Below are 16026 nucleotides of genomic sequence, written 5' to 3' on the forward strand. Positions count from 1 at the left end.
ACAACGGCACCACAACAGTGCACATCTGCCAACTATGCACTCCGCATTAGAGAAAAAAAATACCAGTTGCTCCGACAAAAAAAAAAAAAAAAAGACAAGAAAAAGTTAACAAAACGTTATTACACCTAATAAATAACATTAACTCTATCGAATATGTACGTACGTTTTCACAGTACATAAAAAAATTAAATAAGCTTACTTATCGCTCACAACACAGCTTGTTTTCCTATGTTTTGCTTGACTTCTAATTCGGAAGTCTAATTTGCTCTTGCAGTGTTAAAACTCGTAAATAATACATGTAACGTACAATCGCATACTGTAGTCCCTTATGTATCAGCTGACACTATCATTATAAAAAGCATCATTTGTTTTTATTTAATGGCATACTACATACGACCACTCAACCCAGCCTGACAAACCAGGCGCCTACTCCAACAAGCACAACGATATATAAGGCAAATCATAGAACAAGCAGTTTAGAAACCGGTTGGCAGCAAGCTGGATTTTTGCGACATCTAGTGTTAAGACGTTTCGTAATGCTGCTACACTTCGATAATACAGTGCTTCATGTCATAAATGGCATGAGCAGAACAAGGTGTTCACTATTAGGAATCTTTAAGTGACAGTGATCACAACATATAGATGTGGGATTCATTTAAATAAAATACTGCTGTCAAGGGTAAAGAGAAAGGATTTTGTTTTCTCAAAGATGACTACAATGGCTTGGACTAACATTTCCCAAAGATTGGTCGGCAGCCCGGTACTGTCCGTGAAAAAAAATAAGTAATAATCAAAAAATACCTGTCCTTAGAAAATACACAAATAATTGCACAATTCTATTACCATCGCATAATATTCATGAATATGGCAAGCCACGACACGTAAGTGCGAAACCATTTATAGTCTTCGGTTAACTTCAGATATAAGTATACAAATTGATTGAATGTCGAACCCAGTTTTAAAGATAAGATTATCTACATCAAGTTGCTATGCGACATAAATTTCGCATTAGCGCTCTTCTTTGTTATTTAAAATCTACGCAGGGAACACATAATTAATAACTTATTTTTATAAAGTTAAATAAAGAGTGACATTTTATTCCTTTTTAATTGTTTTTTTTTTTTTTTTTTTACATGCGTTTTTATTTTTGGGCCATGAAAATTGGTACTAAGAAAAGAGTCGTTTTTTACTGATTTAAGACATTTTTAAGCTCGTGTCAGTTGGACAACAGATGTTGAAAAATGTAAATTCCAAATGGAAAGTATTCAGAAAAATGGTCGTAGAGGCCACTAAACGTTTTACACCAATTAAGAAATATTATTCAAGATTTACGTCAAAAATGTATATCAGATGAACTGATCAGCTTAGCAGCAGAGAAGCAAAATCCTTGTAGTGCTTATAAATTTTCAGGAGATACAGAGTCCTACAATAAATACAGACCAGATCGTTGGCCAAGAGTGCAAAGAAAAGCAAACATTGGTCCACTGAACATGAAGTGTAACTATTGATGATCCTGCACAGATTGCTGATAAAATGAATAAGCATTTTGTGTCTACTTTCACACATGAAGAAATTTTTAGAGATGCGGTTCGCAGAAGATATCTAATACTGATTTGGAGTTAAAAATTTTTATAATAATGGAAAGGAACATGGAAGAGAAATTGTTGCAAAGAAAAGTGAACAAAACGTACAGATTGATGGAATCTATCCAATTATATTAAAAGAAGACTGCAAATAGGTAGTTAAACTTTAGATCATAACACTAAGATTCAGGAGAAACATCTCCTGAACACATCCAAATCCACTTCCAATGTACACATTTTCACTTCTCCAGATTGGAGATGTGTAAATGTCTAAATTCGTCCTTAGATTCAGAAGAAATATCTTCAGAATATGTGTAAATGTATCTCTTATTCACAAGGGTGGCTCATAGGGTAAAAGTGTAACTACAGACCTATAAATTACACTTCTGTGCCAGGAAAAATAATGGAATCAATAGTTAAATAAGTAATAGTTAAATAAGTAAATACGTTTTACACCAATTAAGAAATATTATTCAAGATTTACGTCAAAAATGTATATCAGATGAACTGATCATAAGAATGATGGAGCAATAAGGTAGTCAGTACAGGTGTGAGTGCCTTATGGCTCCACTCCTATGAAGCAACTACACCGATGAGCCGAAACATTATGACCACCTACCTAATATGATGTTGGTCCTCCAGGTGCAGCCAAAACAGCTCGTACTCGGCGAGGCACGGACGTTACAAGATTTCTAAATATGTCTTGTGGTATCTGGTACCAACACGTAACCAGCAGATCCTTTAACTCCTGTAAGGTCCATGGTTGAAACGCCGCAGATTGGAGTTGCTGTTCCAGCACAAACGACAGATGCTAGATGGGATTGATGTCTCGGGAATTTGGAGGCCAGGGAAATTCCCAGAAGTTTTCCTCATGTTCCGCAAACCAGTCTCGAACAATCCGGGTGGTGTGGCATGGCGCATTATCCTGCTGGAAGACCACTGCCATAAAAGGGTGCACCTGGACAGCAATGATGTTTGGGTAAAACAAACTATTATTTTTAGGCCACCCGAATAATTAAATTCATCTGTCGTGCTGTGTATCTTATGTCTGTTAATTGCGTGTGTCCTATGGTCGATTTGCCTGTTTTCGTGGACGAAAACTTCCGGTTTCTGGGGGGGGGGGGAGAACCTTGCTATCTACGCCTGAGACCGACTAACTCAGCCACCGAGTGAAAAAAGCTCATTAAAGTTCCTCGCGTCATCGACGGGATTCGAATCCGGACCATTTCCATCCAGTGTGGGGTGGACGGTGACGATACTACTGTGCAACCCACGCAGACTGATGTGTAGGTAAAAGTGTAAAGTGTATTTACGGTCAGATGGCATCAGGGGTTTTCCTATCTCCGCGTAGTTTGCATTGTAGCGTGATACAGTTCGCTGCAAAGACCAGATATTTAAAAGTGTGTGGATCTTAGAATGTGTGGTGTCATGCACCATTGTTCTTCTGGCCATTTAGCCGCCAGACCTCTACCGAGGCCCGACGTTGCCCGCACTTCGCCCCATGGAGGCAGACCAGGTATCTAATAGTTTGTATTTACTCTGGCAGGTCCTGCCACCTAATTTCCCGAGATTTCATTGGCTAGGACCTTTAAAAAAAAAAAAAGAATAAATAAATCTATATATACATATAATGATTATTTAATATTGATCGATTGCGTGGGGAGAGCGCTTGAAGTCTGAAAGGCCAAAATGTGAGCGAAAATAATTTGGACAAAGTTAGATTTTGACGTGTAGGTCGTACGCTATCATGAAGATAGAGAGGGAAGGGAGACTGAAGGCTAGGGGGGGGGGGAGAAAGAAAGATCGAGTCAACAGTTAAGATGACCCCAATCAGATGTCAGTGGGGCATGCCCATGTCCCACTGGAGAGAAAAAGAAGGGTAGCGAGGAGAAGACAGGAGGACCATCAACTGTCCCCCCCACCAGGAAGGCTAAAGTGGGCCAGGCAAGGGAGCTGGCACAGATCGCCAATAAGACTCTGGAAATATGCTTGTTATTTGGTCAAATCCTTGGGTCGAGTTTGTGGGTCAAGTGTATTTAGGGTCAGATGGCACCAGGGGTTCCCCACATCTCGTAGTTTACATTGTGGTGTGATACAGTTCGCTGTAAAGGCCAGAGATTTAAAAGTGTGTGGATCTTGGAATGTGTGGTGTCATGTATCGTTGTTCTTCTGGCCATTTAGGCGCCAGACCTCTACTGAGGCCCGACGTTCCCGTGGAGGCAGACCAAGGACCTAATAGTTTGTATTTACTCTGGCAGGTCCTGCCACCTAATTTCCTGAGATTTCAGTGGCTAGGACCTTCAAAAAAAAAGTAAATAAAAAAATAATAATAAATAAATAAAAATAAATCTATATATACATATAGTGATTATTTAATAATCGATTGCGTGGGGAGAGCACTTGAACTCTGAGAGGCCAAAATGTGAGCGAAAAGTAATTGGACAAAATTAGGTTTTGACGTGTGGGGCGTACGATAGCGTGAAAATAGAGAGGGGGGGAGACTGAAGGCTGGGGGGAGAAAGACAGAAAGATGGGGTTATAGTGAAGACAACCCCTATCAGATGTCAGTGGGGCATGCCCATGTCCCACTGGAGAGAAAAAGAAGGGTGGCGAAGAGGGGACAGGAGGCCTGTCAACCTCCCCACCACCAGGGAGGCTAAAGTGGGCCAGGCTAGGGAATTGGCACAGATCGCCAATAAGGCTCGGTGACAATATGCTTGTTATTTTGTCAAATCTTTGGGTCGAGTCCAAACACCTCTATGTGGTTATCACATCGAGGTGTTTAGTCCAGTCCGTGATTGTCACATAATAGCAATATGTCTGCTTGGGTCGAATCCATGGGTCTTATCCGTGGTTGTAACATCCAGGGTCTGGTCCAGCCCAATCAGTGTTTATCTTTCATGGGATGTGGTCCTGTCCTAAGTAGTTTGGTCCAGGTCGGTTTGGTAGACTTTGGTGGTTTCGTTGAAGGAGTTAGGTAGGGTTTATGTTGGTTGTGGTTGCTGGGACTGTGGCACTGGGAAGGTTCGTCTTCTGTCAAAGAGGTCCTGTGCATATTTTGTTAGTGTCCTGTAACATGATGTTTAGGTGTAGAGAGTGTTTAGTGTCAAACGGCACCGGGGGTTTCCCCCATCTCCGTGTAGTATACATTGTGAGTGTGAACACTGTCAATGCCAGAGGTTTAAAAGTGTATGGATTATGTATATGTGTAATGTCGTGTACCGTTGTTCCTCTGTTCATTTAGCCGCTGGGCTCCTAATGAGACCCAATGTTGTCCACACACTGCCCCGTGGAGGCAGACCAGGTACCCAGTAGTTTAGATATTATTTACTCTGGCAGGTCCAGCCGCCTAGTTTCCTGAGATTTCAGTGTTTAGGACTTTAAAAAAATAATAATAATAATTAATTAAATTAAAATATAATAATAAAATAAAAAAAATAAAATAAAAAGGGGGGAAAACGCTAGAATTGGTAGCCAAAAGTCGTGCGATGTTCAATTTTGCATGATTCAATTTTGATGTTAGGGCATACTCTGGGATATAGGTAGAGTGGGGGGGGGAGACTGAAGAATGGGGACGATAGAGAAGACGACCCCAGTGGTAAGTAGGGTCTGCCCAGGCCCCACCAGAGGAGAGAAGGAATGGCAGGGAGGAGGGAGACGGAGAACCGTCACCCCCCCCTATGGGGAGGAGGGTATAAAGTAAATCGAGAGAGGGAGCTTGATTTAAATCGCCAATAAGGCGCTTTGCAGCAGAGCTGCACTGTAAAGTCCAGTGGTATCCGTCTTGCCTCCACAGAGGTCTGATCAGGTAGTTGTCGTTTATGAGATTCAGGTCCCGTCCATTCTGTCTTGATTGTAGTCTTTGCAAGTGGTAGTCAAGTCCAGTGTTTGTCACGTTTTCATCACTCTTGTCCGGGAAGTGGAGTTTACTGGCCGGATCTGTTGGTCATTCAGTAGTCATGTTTCAGTTAGTCACATTTCATGATGATTTGTCGGGATGTGGAGATCTCTCCAGGCTGCGTTGCGTTTAGTAGTCAGTCTCCTCCGAATTTGAATCACAACCGGGGATGGGTGTCTTAATCTGGTTTGCTCTGATTTTCGTGAGAGCGTCATCCTATCCTATTGTGGTCAAGTGCCTCTGTCCAGGCAACAAGTCATTGCTGCTTGGGTTGGTTGCACTGTAGTTTTCATGGTAGTGGGGGTTGGTTGCACTGTAGTTTTCATGGTAGTGGGTTGCTATCTAGTCAAGTGGGCTTGGTGGTTGCGGCAGGGTCAGCCTCCTGTGATCCATATGCACAAAATGGATTGTTGGCTATTCCCAGTGTTGTTAGCTTGCTGCGTATAGCACCGTGTCCTGTCAATAAGTAAGTACAACACAGTCCCGGGGAGAACCACAAAGGCGGTTTTGAATACGTTGTTTGTACGTCTGGAATGAACTTGCGAGTTATCCCCCCTTTTGTGGACTCCATCCAACGTTGTTGCAATACGGATTGGAGGTAGTTTTGTAGTCGTTTCTTTTCTGCAGATCGATTCCCAGCGGGATCCGTGATGTGGTCCCTGTACGTCGTGCTCTTTCCTCGTCCAAGCTGGTATAGCGTGCCTGTGCATATCACCTCCAGATCAAGAGGCAAGGCTCCCGTGATCACTTGCAGGACGTGGGTGGAGACGGTGTTACAGGCACGCATCATGGTAAGAATAACTGGTCGCTGAATAATATTGAGTTTCCTGCTATTTGCCGCTTTTGTAGCCTTGTTAAACCCCACACCTGAGGCATATGTAGCTGCTGGAATGAAGGCTGTTTTGCAGAGGAGGGCGAGTGTGCACCTCTTTAGGCCCCAGTCAAGACGGACAATCCTTGCCACCATTGCTGCTTCATCTTTGTTTGGATGTAGTTCAGATGTGGTAGGAAAGATAGTTTACTGTCGGGAATGATTCCCAGGTGCTTTAGTTCCATGACCAGTTTTATGGTTTTGTTGTTAATTTTAATTTGTGCAGGCCTTGTGGGTGTTCGGTATCCTTTGAGGAGACTGGATTGAGCTTGGTTGGATATATTTGCAAGTGGTGCTTTCTGGTCCATTCCTGAAGGACGGATAGGGCTCCATTTGCTGTTGTTTCCATCTGAGCCCTTGAGTCAGCTTCCAAGATCAGGGTTAGGTCGTCCGCAAAAGCCAGCTCCCGGACGTTCCCAAGGTCCATGGAGAGGAATTCATCCAATACATAGTTCCAAAGGAGCGGTCCAAGCACAGAGCCCTGCGGGCATCCTCTGTAGATCTGTCTTTCAACTCTAGAGTAAGGTGCCTGGATCACAACTCTTCTCTCAGTGAGATAACTTTGCAGGCAGTTGTGATGCTTAGGTAAAGTGTAAAGTGTTCATTGTCTAACGGTCCCAGGGGTTTCCCCCATCTCCGTGTTGTGTACTCTGTTTGTGAAACACAGAACACTGTGAAGGTCAGAGATTTTAAAAAGTGTAAGATACATGTTTATGTTGTGTAGTGTCATGTTGTGTTTTCCTCTGACCTTTTAGCCGTTGGGCCCCTAGTGGGACCCCCCCCCCGTTGCCCACACTTAGCCCCGAGGAGGCAAGTCAGATATAGAGGGATCGCATTAGAAGTAAGTACTCTGGCAGGCCACCTAATTTCCTAAGATTTCAGTAGCAAGGGCCTTAAAATAAAAATAAATAAATAAATAAATAAATAAAAAATAATAATAAATAAAAAAAATAAATAAAAAAAAAAAATAAATAATAATAAATAAAATGCATATTTAGTTGGAGTAGGAGTGAAGATTGAGGAAGGGGGGGACAGTTAGAAATATGGGGATGATAGGGAAGGCAATCCCATAAAGGTCAGTAGGGACTGGCCCCACCAGAAGAAAAAGGGGGTGGCGGGAGGGGGAGGAGACAGAAACCCGGCCCCTCCCTCTCCCTACCAGGGGAGGGGGGATTAAAGTGAACTAAATTAGGGTACCCGGTTCGAAATGCTAGTTGGCCAAGAAAAGCAGTTGACATCTAATGGCATGCCGGTGGTGTTGTCAGTATCTAGGAGATTGTCTTGTTGGTCACATCTGTGAGAGTCAAGTCCAGAAGTATACGAACCTTTTGTCTTTCTTAGATTGTCGTAATTTGTGAGTTGTCTCTATTCAAAGGTTCTTCACTTGGTAGTTATCTTTGGTGGGTGACATCTTTGGAGAATGTATGGTAGTTCACACCAATGATGGTAATGCTGGCCAAGTTTAGCTGCCTTGTTCCAGTACCATCGGGGTCCCTGGGTTCATTTAGTAGAGGGTTATCACGTTGCTGCGATTAGTTGTCTTCTCCTCAAGAAAAGCTGCTGTGCGTAGTTGGTGAGAGCTTGATACTCTTCCTTAGTATCTAGTAGGTGGTTTTCTTTGCCTTTTGGTATATAAGTCAGCTTTGTGATAAGCTGCCAGCGGAGGTCATCGTAGAGGGGGGCACTCATGCATAAGGTGATCCCAGTCCTCATTTCCTCCACAGGAGCATGTTGGGTCCTCTTCTAGGCCAAAGGTTGTTAGTTTTGCCTTTATTGCACCATGGCCAGTAAGCAACTACGTGGCATACAGGCCTGGAGAAAACCATATTGGGGATTTTGGATAGACTTGCTAATATCTAGGATGAACCTCCTGGTGATTTCCCCCGCAGTCCTGCCACACCCGCTGCATGTGTGCTTGAAATCTCCTCTTCTCAAATTTTTGGTTGTTCGTAAGATTCAGCTCGAATCCCAAGCAGGTCTGAGACGTGCCCTTAGAAAGATGATTCAACATTCCAGTAGGTGATAGACGTCAGATTGCCCGGCGCATGGATGACTGGAACCGGGGTATCCCAGCAGAACATCGCCCAAAGCAAGACACATCGCCACCGGCTTGTTTTCGTCCCACAGTGCATCCAGGCGCCATCACTTCCCCATGTAAACGACGCACATGTACCCGGCCGTCCACATGGTGCAACAGGAAACGTGATTCATCCGACCAGACGACCTTCTTCCAATCTCTCAAGGTCCAGTTTCGACGCTCGCGTACCGATTGTAGTTCCCATGGTTAGCATGGGAACTTGGAGCGGCCTGCAGCTACGCAGCCCCATTTTAAGCAGGGTTCGATGTACTGTGTGTGTTGTGACACATTATTCCCATCATCAGCATTCCAATTACCGGCGAGTTGCGCCAAGGTCGCCCTTCTGTTGCCACGTACCATCCAGGAGAGCCTTCACTCACCTCGAGCATCGATGAGCCGTGGTCGTCCAACACCTCGCCGGCGGTTCGTGGGTTTTCCCTCCTCGGACCACTTTCGGTAGGTACTAACCACGGCTGACCGTGAGCATCCCACCAGCCGTGCCGTTTGGGATATGTTCTGACCCAGTCGTCTGGCCATTAGAATTTGGCCTTTGTCAAACTCGCTTAAGTATGCTGCCTTTGCCATCTGAAGAACAAGAGTAACACTGATTAACGGAGCTCAGTATCAGGTGTTTTTACACCGTGTCCCGACCCGCGCACGCGCCGTAGTTCACCTGCAGTTGCTTCGATTTGCATAACGACTCGCTAGTCATAATGTTTTGGCTCATCGGTGTATAAGGCTGTTATAAAGGAATTGGATACAATGATTAACTTTAACATCATTCTTACTGTACCACAAGTACGATTATTCAATAAACTGCAGCAATGTGGCATTAGGAGAAAGTTGCTACTATGGATAACGGGTTAAGTGGCAGAAGGCAGAAGTGGTTAATAAGTGGCCACTGCTCTTCATGGACTAACGTGAATTTCACAGGAGCCGGTGTTGGCCCTTTACCGTTTTCAATTTTTATTAATGATATTGATGTAGGTACTTTAAGTTTATTAATGTCTAAGCTTTCTGATGATACAAAGGTAGATAATGGCAGTAATCAGGGACTGTTACATCAAAATATGTAGATAAAGTAAGTACATGGGCTGAAAAATGGCAATTGAAGTTTAACAGTGATAAATGCAAAGTAATGCATTTGAGTAGCAGTAATCCCAAATTAGCATCATTATTTTGGTAACAACAAATTCAAAGTAGTGGTGTGTGAATAAAATCTACAGGTAACTGAACAGTCCGACTGAGCACTGAAAACAGGAGCTATAAAAGCTTATAGGGATCAGTCAACGATACACAGGAACTCTTTTCCATCAGGTACAAAGAGATGATCATCACACAAATTGTATGAGGTCAGGCCACATCTGGAATACTGCATACAGGTTTGGAAACTACATTAAAATGGAAAGACATAGATCTGCTGGAAACGGTAGAGAGGAGACCTACAAAGTTAGTTGGAGAACCAAAGAATGTTCTTATTAGCATTAGAATTAGCATTAGCATTAGTAGAGGCATTTGATGCAAGAAAGCAAGCTTATGCAGCATCAGCCAAAAAAAAAAAAAAAAACCCACTTCCACTTCACACCTCTGTTCGTTCAAAATACCTGTCCAGCTGAGCCTTAAACTTATTTAGGCTATCAACCTCCACTACAAGGGATGGGAGTCTGTTCCATCAACCAACCACCCGCTGGCTAAAGGCAAATTTCCGCACGTCTATCCTACATTTGTCCTTCCTGAATTTGAACTAATGCCGTCTCAGGTGATTATTCTGAGCTAGAGGAAGAATCCCATCAGCATTGAGCATGCTCAAACCATTCAAGGCTTTATACACCTCTATCAGATCACCTCGCTGGTGCCTAGTCTCCAGACACTGTAATTTGCAAAACTTAAGCCTTTCTTCGTAAGAGCACCCCTTTGTTCCATTCACCAATCTTGTTGCCCTTCTCTGTACTCGTTCCAGCAGCTCTACATCCTTCTTGAAATGAGGCCTCCAGACCTGTATACAGTACTCTAGGTGTGGCCTGACCATTGCCTTATACAAGGGAATAATCACCTCCTTATCCCTGCTGGAAAACTTCCTGTATATCATTGACAATACTCCATGAGCTACTCTTGCAGCCCGTCTGCACTGCTCAGAGAACTTCATATCTGCCTGCACAACTACCCCCAAGTCCCTTTCATTCTCTACCACTGTCAGTGTAGTACCACAGAGTTGATACGTTGCTCTGGAGTTGCTGTTTCCCATGTGTAGTACTTTACATTTGTCAATGTTAAACTTCATTTGCCACCTCTCAGCCCATCTGCTCAACCTTTCCAGATCCTGTTGCAGCAGCATAGTGTCAGTAGTGTCCTTGACAACCCTGCTAACCTTTGTATCGTCTGCAAACTTGGACATTAAGCTTGATATACCATCATCAATATCATTTATAAATACAGAAAACAATAATGTACCGAACACTGAGCCCTGAGGGACTCCACTAATAACATTAGTCCACGATGAGCAGTGTCCATTGATTACCACTCTCTGTCTTCTCCCCCTCAACCACCCCTTTATCCATAGCAGCAATTTGCCTCCAATGCCACACTGCTCCAATTTGTGTAGCAGTCTTCCATGTGCAACAGTATCAAAAGCCTTTCTAAGATCTAAGTATATAATATCAAAGCTATTCCCTGCATCCAGTTCTTTTGTGACTGCATCATAATATCCAATCAAATTTGTCAGGCAAGACTTCCCCTTAACAAAACCATGCTGTGTCCGAGCTATAACTGAGGTCTTGTCTAAATGATCCTGCAGTGCTTCTTTAACCAGTGCCTCCATTAACTTTCCTGGAACAGAAGTCAAGCTCACAGGTCTATAATTACTTGTGTCACCCTTTGATCCTCCTTTGTGAATTGGGGTCACATTTGCACATTTCCAGTCTATGGGTACCTCCCCTGAGTCCAAGGAAGCTCTCATAATTATGGCTAAGGGTTTGCTTACTTCCTTTGCTGCCTCCTTTAATATAACTGGATAGATCCCATCCACCCCGGGTGCCTTTCTTGTGTTTATCTTCAACAGTTTCTCCTCCACTTTACTCCCAGTTATTTCAAGATTCTGTAGCTTACTGCTAGAGTTGAATACACCTCTGGCATTCCCCTCACTGAATAACTCCTCATGTGTGAATGTCGATGCAAAATATTCATTTAGTTTGTTAGCTACCTGAGCAGGGTCATCAACAGTTGACCAATCAATATCAAGTGGACCAATCTGATTCGTCCTCTTCCTTCTAGAGTTTACATAAGTAAAGAACTCTTTGCTGTTTTTCTTTGCATCCCTTGCCAAGGATTTCTCGTAATCTGCCTTCACCTGCCTAACCTCCTTTGTAACTTGGTTGCATATCAACTTGTATCTATCATAGGCTTCTGTGTCATGTGTTAATTTGTAAGTATCCCATGCATTTTTCTTCTCTGCCATATGCCTCATTAGTTCATCTGACATCCATTTTGGCCTAAACCTTGAACAATATTTCTTAGTTGGTATGTAAAGCCTAGTAGCTTCCAAGATTAATTCTTTGAATGCCTCCCATTTTGAATTTGCTGTTGGTAACATCAACAGTTGGTCCCACTGTATAGAATTTAAATACTGTCTCAGTCCATCGTAGTCGCCTTTACGAAAGCAATAACCCTTCCCTTTACCCCTAATGGTAGTTACCTCTTTGAGTAAATCCCGCTTCAGCACACTGTGATCACTGCCACCTAGTGGTTCATTTATCTGCAGATTCTTAATGCATGAAGAATCACTGCTGATAATCAAATCAAGAGTATTACTGCCTCTAGTTGCCTCCCGAACATGCTGATATAGAAAACAATCATCCAATAAATCCACAAAAGCCCTGCTAGTGTGTGAGTGACCAGCCCCCAAATTCCAGTCAATATCTGGGAAATTAAAATCTCCCATTATAAGACTCTCTGATTTACTGGCCCACTCTATTTCCCTGTACAGTTCCTTATTATACTCATCAGAGTCATTAGGCCTATAGCACACTCCTACTCTCAATTTTGATCTCCCAATGCTCATGTCACACCAAACTGACTCAACACTGCACTGTCCAGCGATGTCGACTGGCTTCACTTCCTTGGTTTTTATGTGTTTCTTAACTAATAGCATAACCCCTCCCCCCTTCCTATTCTGTCTATCCTTTCTGTAGACGTTGTACTCCCCAAATTCCAGTTCTGCATCCCTTATATCTGTGTGACACCACGTCTCTGATATCCCAACAATATCTGCCTTTGATGTTTTGAGCAATACCTCAAATTCATCAAATTTATTTACTAAACTCCTAGCATTGGTGTACACGCAAGTATACCTGCACCTGTTTCTATTCTTAGCTACCCTAACACAACCCATGTGTTTACTTGTACCGCAATGGCTCCCAGCAGTCTCTGAAATATCATGCATCTTGTTTTTCAGGCTTCTGCTTATTCTAATAGAAGCAGTGCAAGAATCTCTTTCACCTCTGCCAGTGGCTACTGTCAATCTATTGGTCTTTGTATCCCCCCCAAGCTAGCAGTTTTCCGACCCACCTAACACTGCCTCGATAGCATCAGCAAATATTCTTGCACCCTTTCTATTTAAGTGTATCCCATCCCTGTAGAAGCAATCTCTCCTGTTAACAAGTACAGTCCAGGCTGAAAAAAATTCTACCCCTTGAGCCTTGCACAATCTTTCCAGGGCCGAATTGATCGACAAGGCTCTCAACATATACTCCCTCCTATCGTGTCTGGGCAGAATTGCAGACACTTTCAAATTCAACCCTAATTCTCGGCTTTTGTTCAACAGTGACCTGTACTTGTTAAGTAATTCTGCCGGTCTCCTACTCTTAATATCATTAGTGCCAACGTGTACAACTATATCACCTTTTGTGCCCTTAAAAGATGATATTCGCTCTACAACGTCATCAACCTTTGCCCCTGGCAGACATACCCTGGTCCTGTTCCACCTATCCTTTTTACAAAGCATGTTCCCCGTTTCCCTGACAATAGAGTCACCAACAACTACTAGTTCCTTCGGGACCAGCGCATTCTGCCTTGGGGGTTGCCTATGTGTCACGCGATGCCCAAGTGCAAGCTCTGGCGTTGATGTGGGCAGCTGAGAGCTTGATGGGCCCCTCATTTTAGTTTCTTCGAGGGCATCCACCCTGTCCTTCAAGCTCTCATATAGGCCCACAAGAACGCTGAGTTGTTGCCTGATATCGATACACTCCTTGCATCGCGCACACACAAAGACATCCCCCATGGCAGTATCATGTCCCGTACCCGATTGCTCTGCAAACATCAAGCAAACAGTGCATTTTATAAGGCTGTGAGTCAGAGGACAACTGCCCCCCTCAGTTCTTCTCTGAGCCACAGTACTTCCATTAGCTTGAGCCTTTTGCTTTGCTGCTCTTGTCTGAGTCATGATTCTATTAATTAATTAGTTAATGATAATTAATTATGTTCTGTTATTAATTATGTTAAATATAATTAATTATATTACCTTTGTATTCTAAGTCGTTATATGTATTTATTTAAAAGTACAATTTAACTGCTAACGAAGTTCAACTAACGCTATCTAGTACGGTATATAACTATCGTATCACAAAGGCGGGAAAGTTAGGAACGGTAATCTACTGACACTTAAGTATTAATTAATATATTTAGTTAAAGTGCAATTTAAATGCCAACGAAGTTCAACAAGTTTAATAGATTTTACCGATCGATGAAAATATTATAACGTATACTATGCTAACGCTATCTAGGTTCGATATATAACGATCGTATGACAAAGACAAAGGCGGGAATTTACGAACGGTAATCTATGGACACTTAAGTAGTAATTAACTTTCAAATCTCACTGTCTCGATTCAGAACAACTAACGATCCTTACTAGGTCTATAAGCTACTTACAAAAAATAATTTGATGTAAAAAATATTCAATAAGCGGCTAAATATCGCTAAAAAAACTTCTCGTTCAGCGGAGTTGTAACTTGTAACACGTGGATTTGATACACTTACCGATACTTTTATGCAATTACAAGGCCGAGTAAAGAATAAATACACCAGATTAATCAGAAATATCACAAAATAATGCTATACTACTAAATTTAAATCAAAAGTTTTAGAAAAACAACAATTTCAAATCAATAAATAAGAAAAATCCACTTAGCGGCTTTGAACACGTCTGGCCCTACCGAGAAAGACGGTCCTGTAAATTGCCGGATCTGCAAACTTGGCATTTATGTGGTGACTTAGTTGAAGTTTATGAGGCTTTGAAAGGGTTACGTAAACTAAATGCTGATGACATCTTTATTCTTTCTCAGATGACACATACACAAGGGGAAAGAAATTTAAACTGAAAAAGGATGGTTGCCGACAAAATTGGTCTTATTTTTGGTCGGTTATTAGCATTTATCTATAAGCACCATCTTTCCAAACCAGGTGGAAAAAGCCAGAGTTCGAATCCCGTCAATGACAAAAGGAATTTTTGCGGTATTTTTTTACTGCTCACTTGTGTTAGTCGGTCTCAGACGAGAGTTGCATGTTATTATTTTTTTTCTCTCAAAAAAGGCTTTTCATCCAACAAACAACAGATCGCCCGAAGAATACACGCAATTATAAAAACAATATACTGACACTTCATGGCACTCTCTTGAATAGCACAGTTGGTAGAATCGCCGTCCTCCCTACACTCGGTGGAAATGACCTGATTCGAGTCGCGTCGATGAGGTAGGAATTTTTATGGGTCTTTTTCACAACGTGGCTGAGTTAGTCGGTCAGAACTAGAGTAGCATGGTTTTTTTCTCCCGGAAACTCGGATTTTTCGTTCAGCAAACAGAAAATCGACCACAGAACACAAGCAATTTATTAATAGTATACACGGATAAATGCAGCCTTAATCGCTAATGCTCCTAAAACCCTACTACAACAACAACACCTCATGGCCTTAGCTGCTTATCATATACCTAATGGGCATATCAAAGATTAGTCATGTTGAATATTGCGTAAATCTTTTTTTATGGATTTCCTTACATTATCTCATTAGGGGATTAACTCGTGTATTTTTCATATCGACAGTTACGCTGCTTAACAAAAAGGTAGTTTAAAAATTAAACTATCTTTTAAAATAATCGCCAATGGAAATTGTTTTATATTCTTATCGTATTACTTAGCTAGAAAACTTTTAGAACTACATTATAAAGAACAACGCCTTAAAATTACGCTGCTTAAGAATAAAAAATATGAAAATAAATATATGCTTATTTCCAACTGTGAATGCTAAAATTCTTTAATATTAAACAACTTGAATCTCGCTTGGGTCAAAGTATAAACACAGCAGAAAAGGCATCACGTAAGTTAAGCAACCACACGCAACTCACACCGGATATTCTACTTGGCAGACAGCTATGTCAAGTACAATAATAATCATTGGTTTATTCTTTTGAAGCATCAGTGATCATAAGAAGAACGTTCTTGGTGTCATCCACAATCGATTTGCATACTGTCTTTCCTCCCCAGCTCTTCTTATTTTTAATTTTTGTCTTTTTTCTCTCCTTTTCAAATTTTCATTTCTTGTTTTTTG

At 42.0% G+C, this 16026-nt stretch overlaps 1 protein-coding gene across 3 annotated transcripts in view; it reads right to left on the reverse strand.

Annotated features, from left to right (window-relative positions):
- peo (ubiquitin E2 variant domain-containing protein pendolino) overlaps positions 1–16026 on the reverse strand; it is a 111383-nt gene that overhangs the window by 81115 nt on the left and 14242 nt on the right. For 2 of the 3 annotated variants that reach the window (XM_090368935.1, XM_090368932.1), the window contains exon 1: positions 200–403. The exons of the other annotated variant lie outside the window; for it this stretch is intronic. The gene's annotated coding sequence lies outside the window, so the exon portion shown is untranslated. Of the gene's footprint in view, positions 1–199; positions 404–16026 lie in introns of those variants that run through there. 3 annotated transcript variants of the gene reach the window in all.

The sequence above is a fragment of the Mastigoproctus giganteus genome, chromosome 2 (assembly GCF_048544385.1).
Source record: "Mastigoproctus giganteus isolate SK-2022 chromosome 2, ASM4854438v1, whole genome shotgun sequence".
Taxonomy (NCBI): Eukaryota; Metazoa; Arthropoda; class Arachnida; order Uropygi; family Thelyphonidae; genus Mastigoproctus; species Mastigoproctus giganteus.